This window comes from Ambystoma mexicanum, chromosome 10 (assembly GCF_040938575.1).
Source record: "Ambystoma mexicanum isolate Mex_15411 chromosome 10, UKY_AmexF1_1, whole genome shotgun sequence".
Lineage (NCBI taxonomy): Eukaryota > Metazoa > Chordata > Amphibia > Caudata > Ambystomatidae > Ambystoma > Ambystoma mexicanum.
Window position 1 is genome coordinate 1,575,884,618 of NC_090932.1, and position 16,612 is coordinate 1,575,901,229.

The window sequence follows — 16,612 nt, forward strand, 5'->3', positions numbered from 1 at the left end:
CTGAATCTTTATCTGAACAGACAGTTAAGCAATGATTTCTAAAGATTCAGATTGAACATTCTCACCTGCAGGCAAATTGAAGCCTACAGAGGGCTAATACCTAAATATAAGGCGATCTGCAGATGTTGTGGTGATAGCAATGAAGAGGAAACTTTCACGCATCTAATTCTATTTTGCACTGCATTAATTCCATTGCATATTTTATATTTTATGAAACTGATTTGTAAGCAGAGAATCTTGGATAGTCGCCCCTCTTCCATCGTTATTGCATTGGTGGGTTTTTTAAAGGTTTAAAATTGGAAGCTGTGAATCCATCCTCGTAAATGGGTTTTAATTTATTGAATGTAAATATGGAAGAGACTAATATTCCTATTTTTTAGAATGATTTGTATTCATTGGATGTATAGATCAAATCGTCTCTCTGAAAAGTGTATATTCTTTTTTGCTTTTCTTTTCTCTTTTTATTCTCTTTCTCGCTTTATATACTGTTACGTATTGTTATTTATTCAAAAGGTTGAATTTTCATTTTATATCCATATACAAAAGAAAAATAAAATAAAGAATAAATCCTTTCCAGGTCATCTTTTGGTTCCCAGTCCACCCCTGAGCAGAATGCCGTACAATTTGGGGAATAGGGAACAGCAGATGACAGGGTGTGGGGAGTGGTAGGCTTCTTCATTGATCCTCTGTCATCATCGATCACGTGATTTTGCTTGATGGAGTGGAGGAGGGAGGGAGAAACCCTGGAATTGCAGAAGTGTATGTTTGTCAAGTTTAGGAGCCTAGCGGTTTGAGTGTGGGAGCTGAGGAGGAAACTGCCTGCTTTCTAGTCTTCTCATTGCATTGTGTAGGCTGCCTTGCGAAGATGGCCATGGCTTCTAGTCTTGTGTTAACCTCTTTTTATAGTGCCATGTTGTACGGTGTCTTGGTCATCAGTACTTTGCAGGGGAATGCAGGCCATGTTAGGTGATAGGGCTTGGAGAGGTTAGCAGTAAAGTTCCTTGAGTGTGTTGGTGACCAGGTCGCACTTCCTCAATACTGCGAAGAGGTGGGCTACAGCCTCCATGGCCGTTTTTTGGCATGGCCAGGATTTCAATTGGTACACCTCCAAGGCGGGTGCTGCCCCTTCTTCTTCAAGGCAGTTGCCATATGTAAGTTGGGGTGCACTGTGGGAATGGCTAATTGAGTAGCTAATGTTGAGGTTTGGGAGTTTAAGATAGTCTGAGTTTGAGAAAGCTTGGATGCCTCATGAGAAGTAAATAAGGCTGCACGAATAGGAGTGAGTGGGGCTTTGGTTGAAGGATGCACGTTGCTGGCTCTACCTTTGGCCGCCTCAACATTACGAGTATAGATGACAGGATTTCAGCACCAGTGATGGCAGTGCTTTCTGTGCTGTGGCAAATGAAGCTGCACTAAGGGGAACCAGTGGGGAACTTCCTGCAGTGTGCTTAGCGACCCCAGGCAATTTATTACAAATTCAGGCCCTGTCATTCGTCAGCTAGCTGTAATTTTGGGCCTGGGCTTGTATTGCATCTGTCTGTAGTTCTGAATTCAGCATTATACTGCCTCTAGCTGTCATTTTAAATTGAGGCATGTATTGCATCTAGCTGTAATTTTGAATTTAGCCTTATAATGCATCTAACTGTAGTTTTGAACCTGGGCTTGTATAGCATCTAGCTATAACTCTGGATTTAGCATTATACTGCATCTAGCTGTGATTGTCAATGTAGGCTTGCATTGCATCTAGCTGTTAACTTTGAATATAGGCTTGTATTGCACCTAGCTGTAATCCTGAATGTGGCCTTACATTTATTTTAGCTGTAATTTTGAATTTAGCCTTATATTGCATCTAACTGCAATTTTTAGTGTGGCCTTGTACTACATCTAACAGTACATTTTGAGTACCGCTCCATATTGCTTCTAACTGAACACTTACATAAACCACACCAAAAAACTCACAGTCTAGAGGGGCACTCTGGTGCACCAAATCCCCCCCCCCCCACACTGCCCCTACTCACTCTCTACACAGGTTTTAGTCTCTAGAGAAACAAAACTCTCAACCACTCCCCATCCCAAGTGCCTACCCACTCCTACTATACCGACCAACTCTCAGACCAGAGGGGCACTCTAGCGCACCAGCCAAACCACACTCTGCAAGCCCTCCACTCATCCTCCACACATACCCTGCCCCGTAGAGAAACATAATCTTCTTTACCCCTTTCCAACCACTCCCCCCTCCAACACCTACTCACTGCCCTCTGGGGAATCAATCCCCTCCACACCTATTCTCCCTGACCACCCACCCCTCATACCCCCATTCTGCCCTCCCTCATCCCCATCCCCCAGACCACCCTCCACCTTAGCCTTCCAATCCCTAAGTGTCGCATGATTAGTCCTTGGCAAAACCCTGTCCCCGGCTGACCCACCAGCTCCCTCACACACACCACAGGTACCCAAACATATATCCAAACACAGAACACGCAACTCTGATACCTTCCCATGCCTGCACGCCTCTCTCAATTTACACCCATCCAGACTCACGATTCCTTCGCCCTCCGTCTCCCTCAACCCAGTACAATCCACATTTGGCAGATGCTCTAACACTTATTCCCATTAACAATTGGAACATCCCCAGATAATAGAGTAACAAAACGTCTCCTCAAACCTCCCTCGTCCCCCTGTCCCAACACCACTCAATAACCGCCTCTCTTGACAACGCTCTTCACAGCCTTGCACCCTCCCCAGAGCAATCACCACTTCTGTGACCACAATTGAAATCCTTTCACACTCTCTCCCGCCCCCCACCTCACCCGACTCTCGACCAAAACCCTGAACATCATGAACACTATTTCCACAAACCTCCCTAACACCTATACAATCTGCACATTCCCACAATGTCTCCCTTGGGGGGTCCCCTCTACCTCTGCCTCAACAAAACCCCCTCAGTTCCCTCACACCAGCATCCCAAATGGCCATCAACCCCCTCCCATCTCTCCAATTTACCTGTATTCTCATCAACGCCAGATCGGTTGCCAAAAACAGGCATAGCATATTTAACTTTATCACCTCCAAACACAGAGACTTCCCCTTCATCATAGAAACCTGGTTCTCTGACGACTTCCGACAGATCATACACAAGGCTTTCCCCCTGAACACACCCTCATCACTCACAACAGAACTAGCAAAGGCAGACGGAATTGCCCTCCTTTACAAACCCCACCTATGTTTCTCACACTTGGAGGCACAGACATGAGGTGCAGACTGCAAATCACTACTGGTTAAACTCTCCATCCACCCCTAACTCACGCACAGTTTTCTGCTCATCTACAGGCCACCTGACTATGACAGACACTTCACTGACACCATAAGCGATTCCTCAGCATCCATACTGGTCTCCCACCCCTCCCTCACCATACTAGAAGACCTCAACATATGGTTGGATGCCCCTGACAATCCCATGACACAACTACGGCTAGATAATCTGGAAGCCCTCAACCAGACCCAGCAGGACATAATCTTGATGCTATCTTCAGCTCCACTGACCTCATCACTGCGCTCCCCTCTTGATCGCTCACATGGGCAGACCACACAGCCATCTTCTTCTCTCTCCTGTCACTAAAACCCCCCCCCACAACAGACTAACACCGGACTACCGTCCCATGTCCGACTCTGGAATAAGGTAATAATAAACCTGCAGCTGGCCTGAACATAGATGGTGGACCAAACCAACCCCCCAAAGTAAAACAGCCTTTGCCCATCAAAATCATATCTATAAAACTGAAATCTGTATGGCCACGAAATGTAACAATAGCAAAGAGCTTCACAAGATCATCACAGAATTCAAGCCCCCTCCACATCTCCCCCACACACGTCTGCCAATCTCTCTGCAACGCCCTCTCTGACCATTTTAATAACACAGCGCTAGAAAAAACACACCCCATCAACACAAACCTAGCAGCACTCCCACCCCATCAACTCGCCCCCCAAAACAAACCCGCCAACCAGCCATCCCGCCTCCTATCTTCTCCTCTTTCTCTCCCATCTCTAGACCTGAATTACTCAAAGTGCTGACTGATAGCGGTCCATCCTGATCCTCGAGTGACCTATGCCCCTCCTTAAAGAGATTTTCACATCCACCTGTGCAGGCAGCATCGCTGGATCCATCCTTAACTCCTCCCTCACCTCAGGCATTTTCCTTAAAGCTTTCAAAACATCCCACATCAAACCGCTCCTGAAAAAGCCATTTCTTGACCCCCTCCAACCAGCAAACAACAGATCGATATCTAACACCTGCTTCCGAGCCAAACTCACAGGCCACACTGCCTACTCCTAACTCAGTAATTTCACACAAACCAATCACATCCTCAACACCGCCCAGTCTGGTTTCAGACCTGTTCATGGAACTTAATCATTCTAATCTCCTTTTGGGATGACCTGAAAAACACTGCAAACACAGAGGGCTGTGCGCTCTCAGAGTGCTTGACCTCTCAGTGGCTTTCGACACCATTACCCACAGCATCCTCATTGACAGGCTCCACTCCCTTGGTATTAGGGACATACCACTAAAGTGGATCGCCTCATTCCTTGCGAATAGACACCAAATCACCTTCTGCCCTCCTTTCACTCAATCGGCCTGACCAGTCAGTAATGGAGTCCTCCAAGGCACATGCATATCCCCTCTTCTCTTCAGCCTCTACATGAGACCTCTCCCCTCACTCATCCGTGCACACAATCTCACCAGGTGCAATTAGCTGGCAACACACAAATAATTTCAGAAGCCCTAAATCAGTCCGCACTCTTCACCCAGATCTCGCATCCTGCCTCACAGACATTGATCGCTGGATAATGGTCAACCACCTGCTGTTTAATCCCAGAAAATATAATGATCTGCAGAAGACAGCCCTCTTCCCACAACCCACCCCTGGCCTTCCTCTCAAGGTACGCCCCTGCTGCATCCACCACAGTCAAAACCCTGGACAATATGCACTGATCCTAACTATCACAAGACATCAAACTGTGTCAAAATCCTGCATACTCAGACACATTTTTCCCTTACCCCCACAGAGTGACTGCAATCATGTCCATGGTTCTCTCCTGACTTTATTATGCCAACTCTCTCTACCTGGGCGCCCCACACTACAAACTCAGAAAGCTCAAAAGAGTCCAGAACCCGCAGCTAGGCTCCTCCTCGCCCCCCACAGAAGTGAGCACATCACCCCTGCACTCCGTACCCTCCACTGGCTCCCAATTGGAGGGCAGGTGATCATCAAAATCATGTGCATCACTCACCGAGCCCTACATAAAACAGGACCAAAATACCTGCAACAGAAAATCACCCACTACTAACCTAGTAGGAACCTGCAATCATGCACTGCTCTCCTTCTGGTGACCCCACCCTCAAATCAAATGGAATTGGCAGCACCTCTTTCTCCGCCCAAGCATGCAAAATCTGCAATTCTCTGCCGCTTAACATCCGCGGAATAGAGGGCCATCTGACCTTCTGCAGGGCCTTAAGACATGGCTATTCCCTCAGCACCCTAAACAACCCTGTAATCACCCTTGAATTTGCTACCGAATCTCAGTAGGACTGTGGAAGGAACACATCACCAAAGAGAAGTGATTCTTGGTGCTACATTTGGCTTAAGTGTGAGGGTAGCTAATGTATTGCATTTGGACAAGCTGTGGGGGCAGTGAATGCGCTACACCCATGTGAATTTGACAGTGGCAGGTGGACTGCACCTGGATGAATTCTGCGTGTGGCGCTGTGTATTGCATTGGGTTGAAAGGTGAGGGTAGCCAATGTTTTGCCTTAATGCACTCAGATGAATCTGAGAGTATCCGGTGTACTGGATTAAGATGAATTTCGAGGCTAGCCAATGTGATGCACCTTGGATGTATCTGAGGAGAGCCAGCGTGTGGCACTGGTCGGATTTATAGGGTAGCCACTAGATGGCATCTGGCTGCATCTCTGATTTTCGTTTTGGAAAGTGCCATGTTCTTGTTGCAACTAATGTAGCTGCCAGAGACCCGGGTATTGAAAATGTTCAACATGTTATAAATGATCTATCTGAGGGTAAGCAATACTCCACTATACCAAGGGAATCGGTATAGCCTATGGCCAGATTTGGGCCGCGCCCTGATCTCGCTGCCCCTAAATCCAGCTGCACCCACGTAAGCAAGAACCAGCCAGGACACCCAGTTAGGTATCACACTTACATGCTTATGGATTCTAGCCGAAGGCACGGTTACGCACCCTTACAATACACTACTCTAACGCACACTGCTCAACACCTCTGCCTTTAGAATGCAACCATCCCCCATGATAAATAAATTGGCTTAACTACCCACATGATGTCTCTCCTGCTCTCACATTCTCTCCAGACCTCATCTCAACACCCTTCCACTACATGCACTACACTACTATATATTGCACAGCACCTCCACCATCAGGATGCAGCTATCCCCCATGATAGAAATGCGGTCTAGTTGCACACATTACGCTTTCTGCTGCTCGCGCTTTCTCCCTAGCATACAGCCATATCTGAGTTCACTGCAAAACACCTCTACCATTAGAATGCAGCTATCCCCTACCATAACAATTCGGTCTAGTTGCTCATGTATTTTCGGTATCCCAACATATTATCCCCACCAAAAATATTGCCGTACATATGGTCGTTTGTCTCGCCATAGGCGATATTTTTGGGGGGGATAATTTGTGGAAGCGGGGGATGAAGGGGTGTCCCCCGCACATTTAAAAATAATGCGGGGGTTGCAGGTGTGTCCCCCACAGGGTCCATGGGTCAATATCGCCGCAAAAATATGGCCATATTTTTGTATCGTCATATTTTTGCAGGGATATTAACACATGGAACCACATGTTCCTGCTCCAGACCACCTTTCAGCATTCATCCACTGCATGCACTACTCCACACAATAACTCTACCAGTAGAAGACACACTGCAAAACACCTCTGCCATTAGAATGCAGCTATACCCCATGATACAATGCGGTCTAGCTGCTCAGATATGTATCTCCTGATCAAGCACACTCTCCAGATCACCTCTTAGCACCCACCCACTACATGCACTACAATAAGACAGTTTTGCTAGCTAGGATGCAGCTATCTGCCACTATAAAATGTAGGTCTAGCTGCACACATAATGTTCCTACAGCTCTCGCATACTCTCCAGACTACCTCAGCATGCATGCACTTCATGCACCACTATAAAACACAGTGCACAACACATCTGTCATTAGAATGCAGCTATCCCCAACAGTAAAATGCGGTTTGGATGGCCACCTCTCAGCGCCCACCCACTACATGCACTACTATAAGACAATTTTGTACAAAACCTCTGCTGTTAGATTGCAACTATCCCCACCATAAAAATTCGGTCCAGAGGCACTCATAATGCTCCTACTGCTCTTGCATACTCTCCTGTCTACCACAGCATGCATGCACTACATGCACCACTCTAAGACACAGTGCACAACACATCTGTCCTTAGAATGCAGCTATCCCCCCACAATAAAATGTGTTCTGGCTGACCACCTCTCAGCACCCACCCACTACAATAAGACAGCTTTGCACAACAACTCTGCTGTTAGAATGCAACTATGCCCCCTCCCCATAAAAAATATGTCCAGTGGCACTCATAATGTTCCAACTGTTCTCGCATACTCTCCTGATTACCTCTGCACACATGCACTCCATGCACCACTTTGTCTCCATTGTCACTTCCTGCATCCAGGCCTTCCCTGAGGTCTTCTAATTAACATTCTTCAGTATTCGCCGCCAACAGCAAGGTGTAACAATGGAGATGCTAATCATGGGTCCTTGAAATGTCAATCAGGCTGACCACGGCCAGAGGCTTTTGATGTACCCACAGCTGTCAGGTATCAGCTGCACATGGCAGGGGAGGTATAGCCAGCTTGCACAAATCTATGGTGACCTTGTCCTGCTGTTTATTTTATTTTTATTTATTTGCATTTTTAAAGTGCAGCAGCTGCTTTCGGGCATCGTGGCGCTGTTGCAAGTAAGTTTACTTGAACATGGTGACTTGGTTACAGGCATGGCTATGGTTCCAAGGTTACATGGGAACCTTGATCATGGTACAGTTGTAATTTACAGACATTGTTGCATGCAATATAATTATAAGTGGGATTCACTTAAATAGGGTGGTTTTCAGAGCTTTTCTGAAGGCTATGAGGGATGTTTCAGCTCTTAGTTTGGGCGTTAAGGAGTTCCAGGCTTTTGGCGCTAGGTCTTCGAAACTCGAGCCGCCAGCTTTGACTCTGGTGAAGTTGGGGATTGCGAGTTGGTTGGCATATAGGTCCCTTTTGGGACTGGGTGATTGGACTGGTTATATCCGTTCATTGAGATAGCTAGGGGCAGATTGGGATATACATCTATGTGTAATGGTGAGAGTCTTAAACTGGATGCGCTCTTTAACTGGGAGCCAGTGGGCATTTTGCCTTGCTAGGGAGATGTGTTCCCGCTTTGGAATATTGAGGGCTGCTCTCAAAGCATTGTTTTGTGCAATCTGTAGTCTATTCATGTTTTTGGCGGAGGTACCTAGTAGGAGGACGTTGCAGTAGTCCAGTTTTGCGCCTATGGTGGCTCTGGTGATGTTGAGGTGGTTTGTGGTGGACAGGTGAGGCTTTACTGCATTGATTATTTTGGTTGTAAGAGCTGCTGAGGAGGAGATGTAACTGACATGTCTGTCCAGGGTAGAATCTAGGTATACCCCCAGTGTTTTTACAGCAGGGGAGATGGAGATTACTGAGTTCTCGATTAGGAAAGTACTGTATTTGCTGTCTAACTTTGTTGAGGGTTTCTTTAGGGCCCACTAGTAGGATCTCCGTCTTGTCTCCATTGAGACAGAGGCCATTGGCAGCCATCCATGCCTGGATGATAGCATAAGTGTTTTGTAGGGTTTTTAGGTCTTGCTTGTCGTCACCAGTTAGTGGGAGAAGGATTTGCCTGTCGTCGGCATAGTTGGTGAACGTTATGCCGAATTCTTCTAAGTCATTGAATAGTGGGAGTGTGAATAGGTTGTATAGAGTAGGGGAGTTGCAGGACCCTTGTGGCACTCCACAATTGATAGGGGAGGGGGTGGCTGACGCTTGGACTGAGTAGACCCTCATAGCTCTGCCCTCCAGGAAGGATGAGATCCAAGCTGTGGCTTTATCCGAGAAGTGGGCTGTGTTGGTGAGATGTGTCCTTAGTGTTTTGTGGTCGACTAGGTCGAACGCAGCCGACAGGTCAAGGAGTAGGAGGATGGCGCATTTGCCTTTATCCATATTTTTTAGGAGTTGGTTCTTTAGGTCGAGTAGTGCTGACTCTGTGCCATGGCGTGGGCGGAAACCAGACTGTCTCTTGCCTAGGATGTTGTGAGATTCAAGGTAGGCTTGTATCTGTAGATAGGCGGCCTTATCGAGTATTTTCAGCAGGAATGGCACTGTTGTAATGGGTCTGTAGTTGTTAGGTGAGTCTGGGTCTAGCGTAGGTTTTTTTAGTAGTGGGCGAACCCAATCTTCCTTGAGGGAGGAGGGTACTGAGCCAGTGGCGAATGAGGCATTAATAAAGGTAGCAATGAAGTGGGCTAGGGGTTCAGGGCAGTCTTTGATTATGTTTGCTGGACAGATGTCTCACTTGCAGAGTGAGGGTTTTATTTGTTTCATGATGCGTAGGACCTCAGGGGCGGTTACCTTTCTAAAGGTGAAAGGCGGTGGAGGATTGTTGTTATGTTTGCTTTGGGGAGGGTGCTTAGGGCTAGGGGCAGTCCGCGTTTTGTGCGGAGACTTGGGTAGATTGTCAAGGTTGGCTTTGATTTTCTTTTGGAGTAAGTCTATTTTGTCAAGCATAGCCTTCTGGATGTCATTACACCAATTCTCGTCTTTGATTGTTTGATGTTTGGATGTGGGCGGTATGACCAGTTCGTTGAAGATAGCGAATAATTCTTTTGAGGGTGATTGGGCATTGTCGATTCTAGTGTTGTATGCATCAGATTTGGCTTTGGCTATGGTGTTTTTGTATTGTTTGACAATAGTTAGGTATGAGTCGCGTAGAGGGGCAAGGGGTGTGATTGCCATTTTTTGAGTGCTTGCCTTTTGAGAGTTTTTAGGTCACGTAGATCTTGGTTGAACCATGAGTTTGCGTGGAAGAGTTTTTTCACTTTTTTTGTCTCTGATGGGGCAATAGTGTTGATGATCTCTTTAATAGTGGTGTCGTAAAGTACGACTAGTTCTTCGGGGTTGTTGAAGGTGGGTGATGCTAGTGCTGAGACTTCTAGGAGTGGACACATCCTTTTTTGGAGAGTAGCTTTTTTGATCTAGCTAGAGCAGCTGGCATAGGAGGGTTTTGACTAATAGCTGTCTTTGTTAGGATGTAGAAATGGATGAGGTGGTGGTCGGTCTATGGTTGCGGCGTGTTTGAGCTGATGTCTACCCTACAGTTGTGGTCGACTAGCCAGTCTAGTATGCAGCCTTTGGTGTAAGTAGCAGAGTCAACTCTCTGGATGAATTGTAGGTCTAGAAGGGCTTTAGCAAGATTTTTATTGTGTTTGTATTTTGTGTCATTAAAACCAAGGTTCAGGTCTCCTAGGAGTAGTTTCTGGTCCTCTATCGCTAGACTCCTCTCCTCGAGCAGGAGCTTCCTAGCCGCTACCTCATTTACAGCCGGAAACAATTACTGGGCCACTTAGAGACTGTGCTGAGGCTTGGGACCTGCAGGATGCCGCACTAGCTCCTGTCCTCACTGACACTCTCAAGTGTAGAGAAACAGCACTTGTCGCCCTGGCGGGATGATTGGCGAGAGAGACTGCTCATGCAGTCGTCCTCGTCATTTACCCCCTCTGGAAGTTCTTGTCCGTTTGGGTACACGGGGCCTAGCCCGTCCCCTGTGTCTTCTTCCCAACTGTCCTCGCTTCTACCCAAGCTTGGAGGCTGGTCAGCAACTCAGGTTTATTAACCTTAGTGCTGTGAGGAAGTCCCCTCTCTTGACATAAAACGTGCAGGACATCCTTGGTTATGCCTTTTATAGCCTCCATGTCAAGCTCCATATATATTACTATTACCTAGCAGTGCCTGCAACAGTAATTTTATTGTTGGGTGACTAAGCTGTGCACAAGGCTCCAACTGATCTGACCGCTTGCCACCAATGTGACGAATCAACTTCCAGGGCACCAGTGGTCCAGGAATGAATATTGGTTTCTAAGGCATCAATCAACCCCAAACTTCCGAGTACAACAGAATGGATGTGAACAGATTGTAACACAAGTCAATTATAAACCTCCCTGTCCAATTTTAGTAACATGGGCAGACGGCAGGCTTATCTCCGCAAGGTCATGGATCATTGGTTAGTTGCAACACAGCGAAAATACAATTGTTACCCAATGATAAAAGGGACTGTCCTGTCAAGGTTGTATAACAATATCTACTTTGTTATTAATAAAACAGACAGTTCTAGCACACTACAATTACAACCCACACTGTAAAGGAACACAGAGGACAGATAGTTTCACAAAGGAAAGGGATGCACCTTGGATACTGACAGGAGGGTAGTTGGTAAAGCAATCAGTCACAGCCAAGGGGTCAAAATCCCAGGAGCAAAAGGAGCAAGATGAACAGGATAACAAAGTTACACGCCACTCACAGGAAACATTGAGAAGCAACATCCTGCATTACGGCCAAGCTTCTATTCTGCATTTCCTGGTTAGATCACGTGATATGAGTGGCACGCTCTGGTGTCAAGAGCCGCCATAGCAATCTCCAAGCATGCAGGGAACGCCGCACCAGGAGACAAAAGAAAGAACTGTTGGCACAGGTAGATGGAGCAGGGATCCTGTGGCAACCCTGTGGAGATTATGGGTGCTGGGAAGAGAAGGAGGAGGAACCCGCGGCCCAGAGTGAGCGTGAGGGAGGAGCACGACTTCATTAACGGGCGGCCAGTAGGATCATGTCAGTAGTGGTGAGTGCATAATGGCAGGCAATGGATCAGATGCAAGACTGTTCTAGAAAGATTGAACAAAAGAAAAATGATGACAAGCATTTTCCAGTGATGGTGTTTTCAGATACCCTGGAAGAATTGGGTCTGCGATGGACCGAGATGCGCTCGGGGGAAACCCTTGAAGTGCAGAGGCTAGAATTGTCTGATGGAATTTTAATAGTTACCCCTTGCAAATCCCAGGTGTGTAATGTGGAAGTGGCAAGCCAACAATCAGAAGTGAGAGAGCCAAGGATAGGCTGTGTAAAAAGGTGAATGCAGAGAATGACAATGGGAGAAAGCAAACAAGGAAAAAGGAAGTAAAACTCACAATGCGGGAGCAGTACGTGCATGCCCTCTCCATGAGAGTGAATTCACCAATGTGAACTGAGGGAAATGTGGAGCTGATGAATTGCATAATTTAACCAGCGTGCAAACTCAACTCCATTACTACAGGCAGAATGTCTGAAGTAAGCAAGTATGCTGCAGGCATCCAAGGTTAAAGACTTGCAATGCAGCCCATCATGCAAATAGGGCATGGAATAAACTAACATTATACAATAGGTTATGCAATATACAAAAGGCACATTTGAGTGTTACGTAAACAGAAGAGCTGGCATGATACTCATTGAAGCCCACACCCTGATACATGCCAAGGATGTCAATGCTTTCCCTCCAAAATAACAGGTATTAGCACTTACAACACTGTGCAATAGTAAAAAAGAATGAGTGGGTCAGGGACGTCATTTCACCAAAAGGCCTGGGGTAGCAGAAGTGACACCACACAACCCTTGACCGTTGATGAAATCACAGGAAGTGGTGTCATTTGACCCTGCCCCAAGTGACATCATGGGAAGTGATGGTAAATGAGCTTCATATTTTTCAGACGGGTCTAGCAACCGTGTTTCCAGGTTCTCTCATTTCAGCCAGATATAAGAACCGAGGCACAGAGGGAGGCAAGATTTGTCCATGATCACACATTTGGGGAATGTCATTTTCCTGATTCGACGTGGGGTCTAAATGTAAAATATACATAATGCAGACCTTGTAACAGGGTAACTGAAATCTCTAATACAGGCTACATCTAGTGTATGATACATCTATAGATCAATGGACACAGAAGTACTCATTATCTATGGCGTTGCTGTGTTAAGCAAGCCACAAAAGCACTGACCTTGGGAGGCGTGCATTGCTTTATACCCAGGAACAAGATGCTGCATGAGCAAGGCCTGAAAATTAAATCATTGACCAGGATTTAGAATCAACAAAATTCCCTGGTTATAAATGCATCTATGAGTCATCCCATAGATGCATGCATCTACGATAGAAGAAATCTATTAGACTGGTCTGCATGCACACATGGGAGTGCACCTGATAATGTTATCTTTGCTGCAGTATAATACCTGGGAAAGGTTCTTTCAATATACCCAAGACCCCTCATAGTTTTTATTATCTGAACGTGATACTGGGGGCCAGAGGACTGAATAAATCCCCACCATTTAATGTGATATCATTGCTGCACGCATAAATCCGTTGCACCACAGGTATTTCAAATTGAAAACACCCACATGTTGCTTCTCACCTGGGGACACACTGGCAGACTTCAAGGCGCACACTGCACACTACCCCTTTGTCAGACAATGGCATAGCATAAACGCTGGGGTCCCCCCTGTGAGCCATGCTGTAGGGGCCTCCCCAAGCTTCTTAACAAAGCACAGTGCGCGCCACACCCCGGGCAGGCTCAAACCATCACATGTGCACAATGTCCATGATGATTATGCTGCTGCAGACGCATGCACTATTCCAAGTGAAAGAAGTAAATATGTTTTTTAATCAAAGCTTAAATGTTTCACCTAGCGTAGAAAGAAGGGGGTGGTGCTTGGTCCACAAATATACTAGCCACCAGTGGTGGGTGTAAATATTTGCCACAAGGGAGCCAGAACTAACATTGATGGGTGTGGGTGTTCAGGTGGATTCTTCCCCCTCCCCTGAGATTTTTGTATAATGGGTTAAAATGGTGTATTGCACAGCACACTTTCTGTGAAAATATGGGTAAAAGGCCAACAATTTGGGCAAAAGGCCAACAATCTGCTTTGTAGAGTATAGGGTAAATCATGAAAAAAGTACAATAGATGCAAGTCACCAACAGTGCACAGGGCATTTTCCAATGCATTATCATGCCGGTATAAAAAACATTTTCATGCTGGCTGTGCTCATACATGTCCATGCTGGCTCCACCAACATACGCTAGAATTCCCATATAAGACCATACTCATGTTCGATTTAAGATTTGTTTTTATAGTATCATTACTGGCACTGGGCACAAAACTGGCTCTGCCAATATATGCCAGTATTCCTATGTAAGAACATACTCCCGTTGGTTTGGCCAATAAAAGTAACGTGTCACAATATGAAAACCTGTTGGAACTGGTTCCAATCAAAGCCAGCCTAGACCCATAAAAACACTTATCATGCTCGATTTATCATAGATACTCAGTTAATAAAAAGTCATGCTACAGTGAAAAATATACAGGCTGCTACACCAAAAGATCCGTCTAGTGAGGTAACACTACTTATTCTTGCTTTTTAAAAGATGCCGTATAATAAATGTCATGCCACAGTAAGCAATGGCTAGACTGACTGCACCAAAATGCCAGTCTAGCCAGGTAATGACACATATGAACTTGGCTTTGCACAAAAATATCAGTAAAGCATGCAATGTCAATTAAGGATATGACAAAAATGATCTAGTGATCCCCAGTCTCCCAAGGCCTTACACCCACATATAAACATGCATCCCCTTTCATCAACCGGTAACTCACCAATACATCCCCTCTCACATTCATTCACACTGCATTCACCACACAGGCACACTCCCAACCACCCGCAACATTCAAACACACACTAGCACATTCATACTCATTCACCCACCAGTCACCCACTCATACCTTCTCTTACATCCACTCATTGCATTCTCTACCCAGGCACCCCCGCGCCCAGAAAATAAATTCAAAATCACACCATCACATTCATACTCATTCAACCACCACTCACTCACTCACACCTTCACTTACATCCGCTCATTGCATTCTCTACACAGGCACACGGCCACCCGCCCAGAACATTCAAACACACACCACCACATTCATACTCATTCACTCACAACTCACTCACTCACACATTCTCTCCCATCCACTCATTGCATTTTCTGCACAGACACACACCCACCCACAACACCACCCACAACATTAAAAACACACCATCACATTCATACTCATTCACTCACAACTCACTCACTCACACCTTCCACTTACATCCACTCATTGCATTCTCTACCCAGGCACACACCCTGAACATTCAAAAACACACATCACATCACATTTCTTCTCGGTCATCCACCATTCACATACATACATATGACTGGCTCTTCAATCATGCAAAATACACATTATATTTAAAAAACAAAGCCTTCTTACCTTTTTCTTGTAGCTTCGGTCCGTCCTTCCAGACCACCCTCGGATCCTCCGTGCTGCTCACAAACTGGAACCAGGAAGCTGCAAGAACTTCCTGGTTCCTGTATGAGAGCTGGAGGAAGCGGAGGGAGAAGGGGTTGGAGCTGAACGTGGCATGTGACATGTGCCACATGTCACAGTCCGCCTCAATGCCAACCCCAACTGAGCGCCTCCCCAGACCAGCCTTCACCCTGATGGGTGAGGACTGGCCTGGGTACCCCCCAGACCTTGTCTGGCTGGGCCACCGCTACACCAGGAGCTTCAGTTTCTTTTTTATATAATTGTTTTAAATAATTGGGGTTGCAAACTGCGACCCAGGGGTCGTAGCTGTGACCCCTGGTGACACTCAAATGCCGTCCATGGAGTGGGTGAATTTAAGAAACTTGGTAAGTGATAAACAAAGCTAAATTGTGTTTATTTGCGTGATATTCACGTGCCCCTGGCAGGTGATGTGTAAATGCTGTGCATTGGACTCAGCATCAAAAACCGTTTGTCTGACCCGTTTAGTGGAAGTTGATATCTTTTTAAATATCCCGCCTCCTCATTATTTATGTTTATTTCACAATTCACCAAATCACATCTCTTAAGTATTTTTTTCCATGGGTATGCTACTCTGATAGTGAGAGGCTACTTTTGGACCTCTAAGATGGCTTCATAAAGGGTTTCATGTGTGGTTTGCTATGTTGTGTTACATCACTCAGCTTTTAATACAAACTTTGAACGTCAATGAATCCCGCTATTAAGGTCCCTTTCCTCATCGATATATTTTGCTGGTAGGGAGGCGCTATTTGCAGACCTTCAAAATGTCATTTTATAGAGTTGTATGTGCTGTTTGTTATGTTACGCTACTTAGCTTTGAACTTCAGAGAGCGTAATGGCGATAATGCATTCAGTGGTGAACTGTGTGGGAACAGGCAATCAGTAAGGGCCTTCTCATCACTTCCACCTATTAACTTGGGCAATGGGGTATTATCACCTGGCATGGAGCAACACTGGAGATCATATTGACTACATAGGCCGTCAGCATAGCTCAGGGGCAAGGTGGTTTGTCTTGGAAGCAAGACAACGCAGAGCAACACAGGCTTGAATCCCATTCTAGCGCTTAGAGACGGTC

General features: G+C 46.1%; 1 protein-coding gene across 4 annotated transcripts in view; it reads right to left on the bottom strand.

The window, feature by feature from the left end:
• The window catches only part of LOC138492611 (solute carrier family 2, facilitated glucose transporter member 11-like), a 419,436-nt gene that overhangs the window by 191,128 nt on the left and 211,696 nt on the right, over positions 1 to 16,612 (bottom strand). The window lies entirely within an intron of this gene.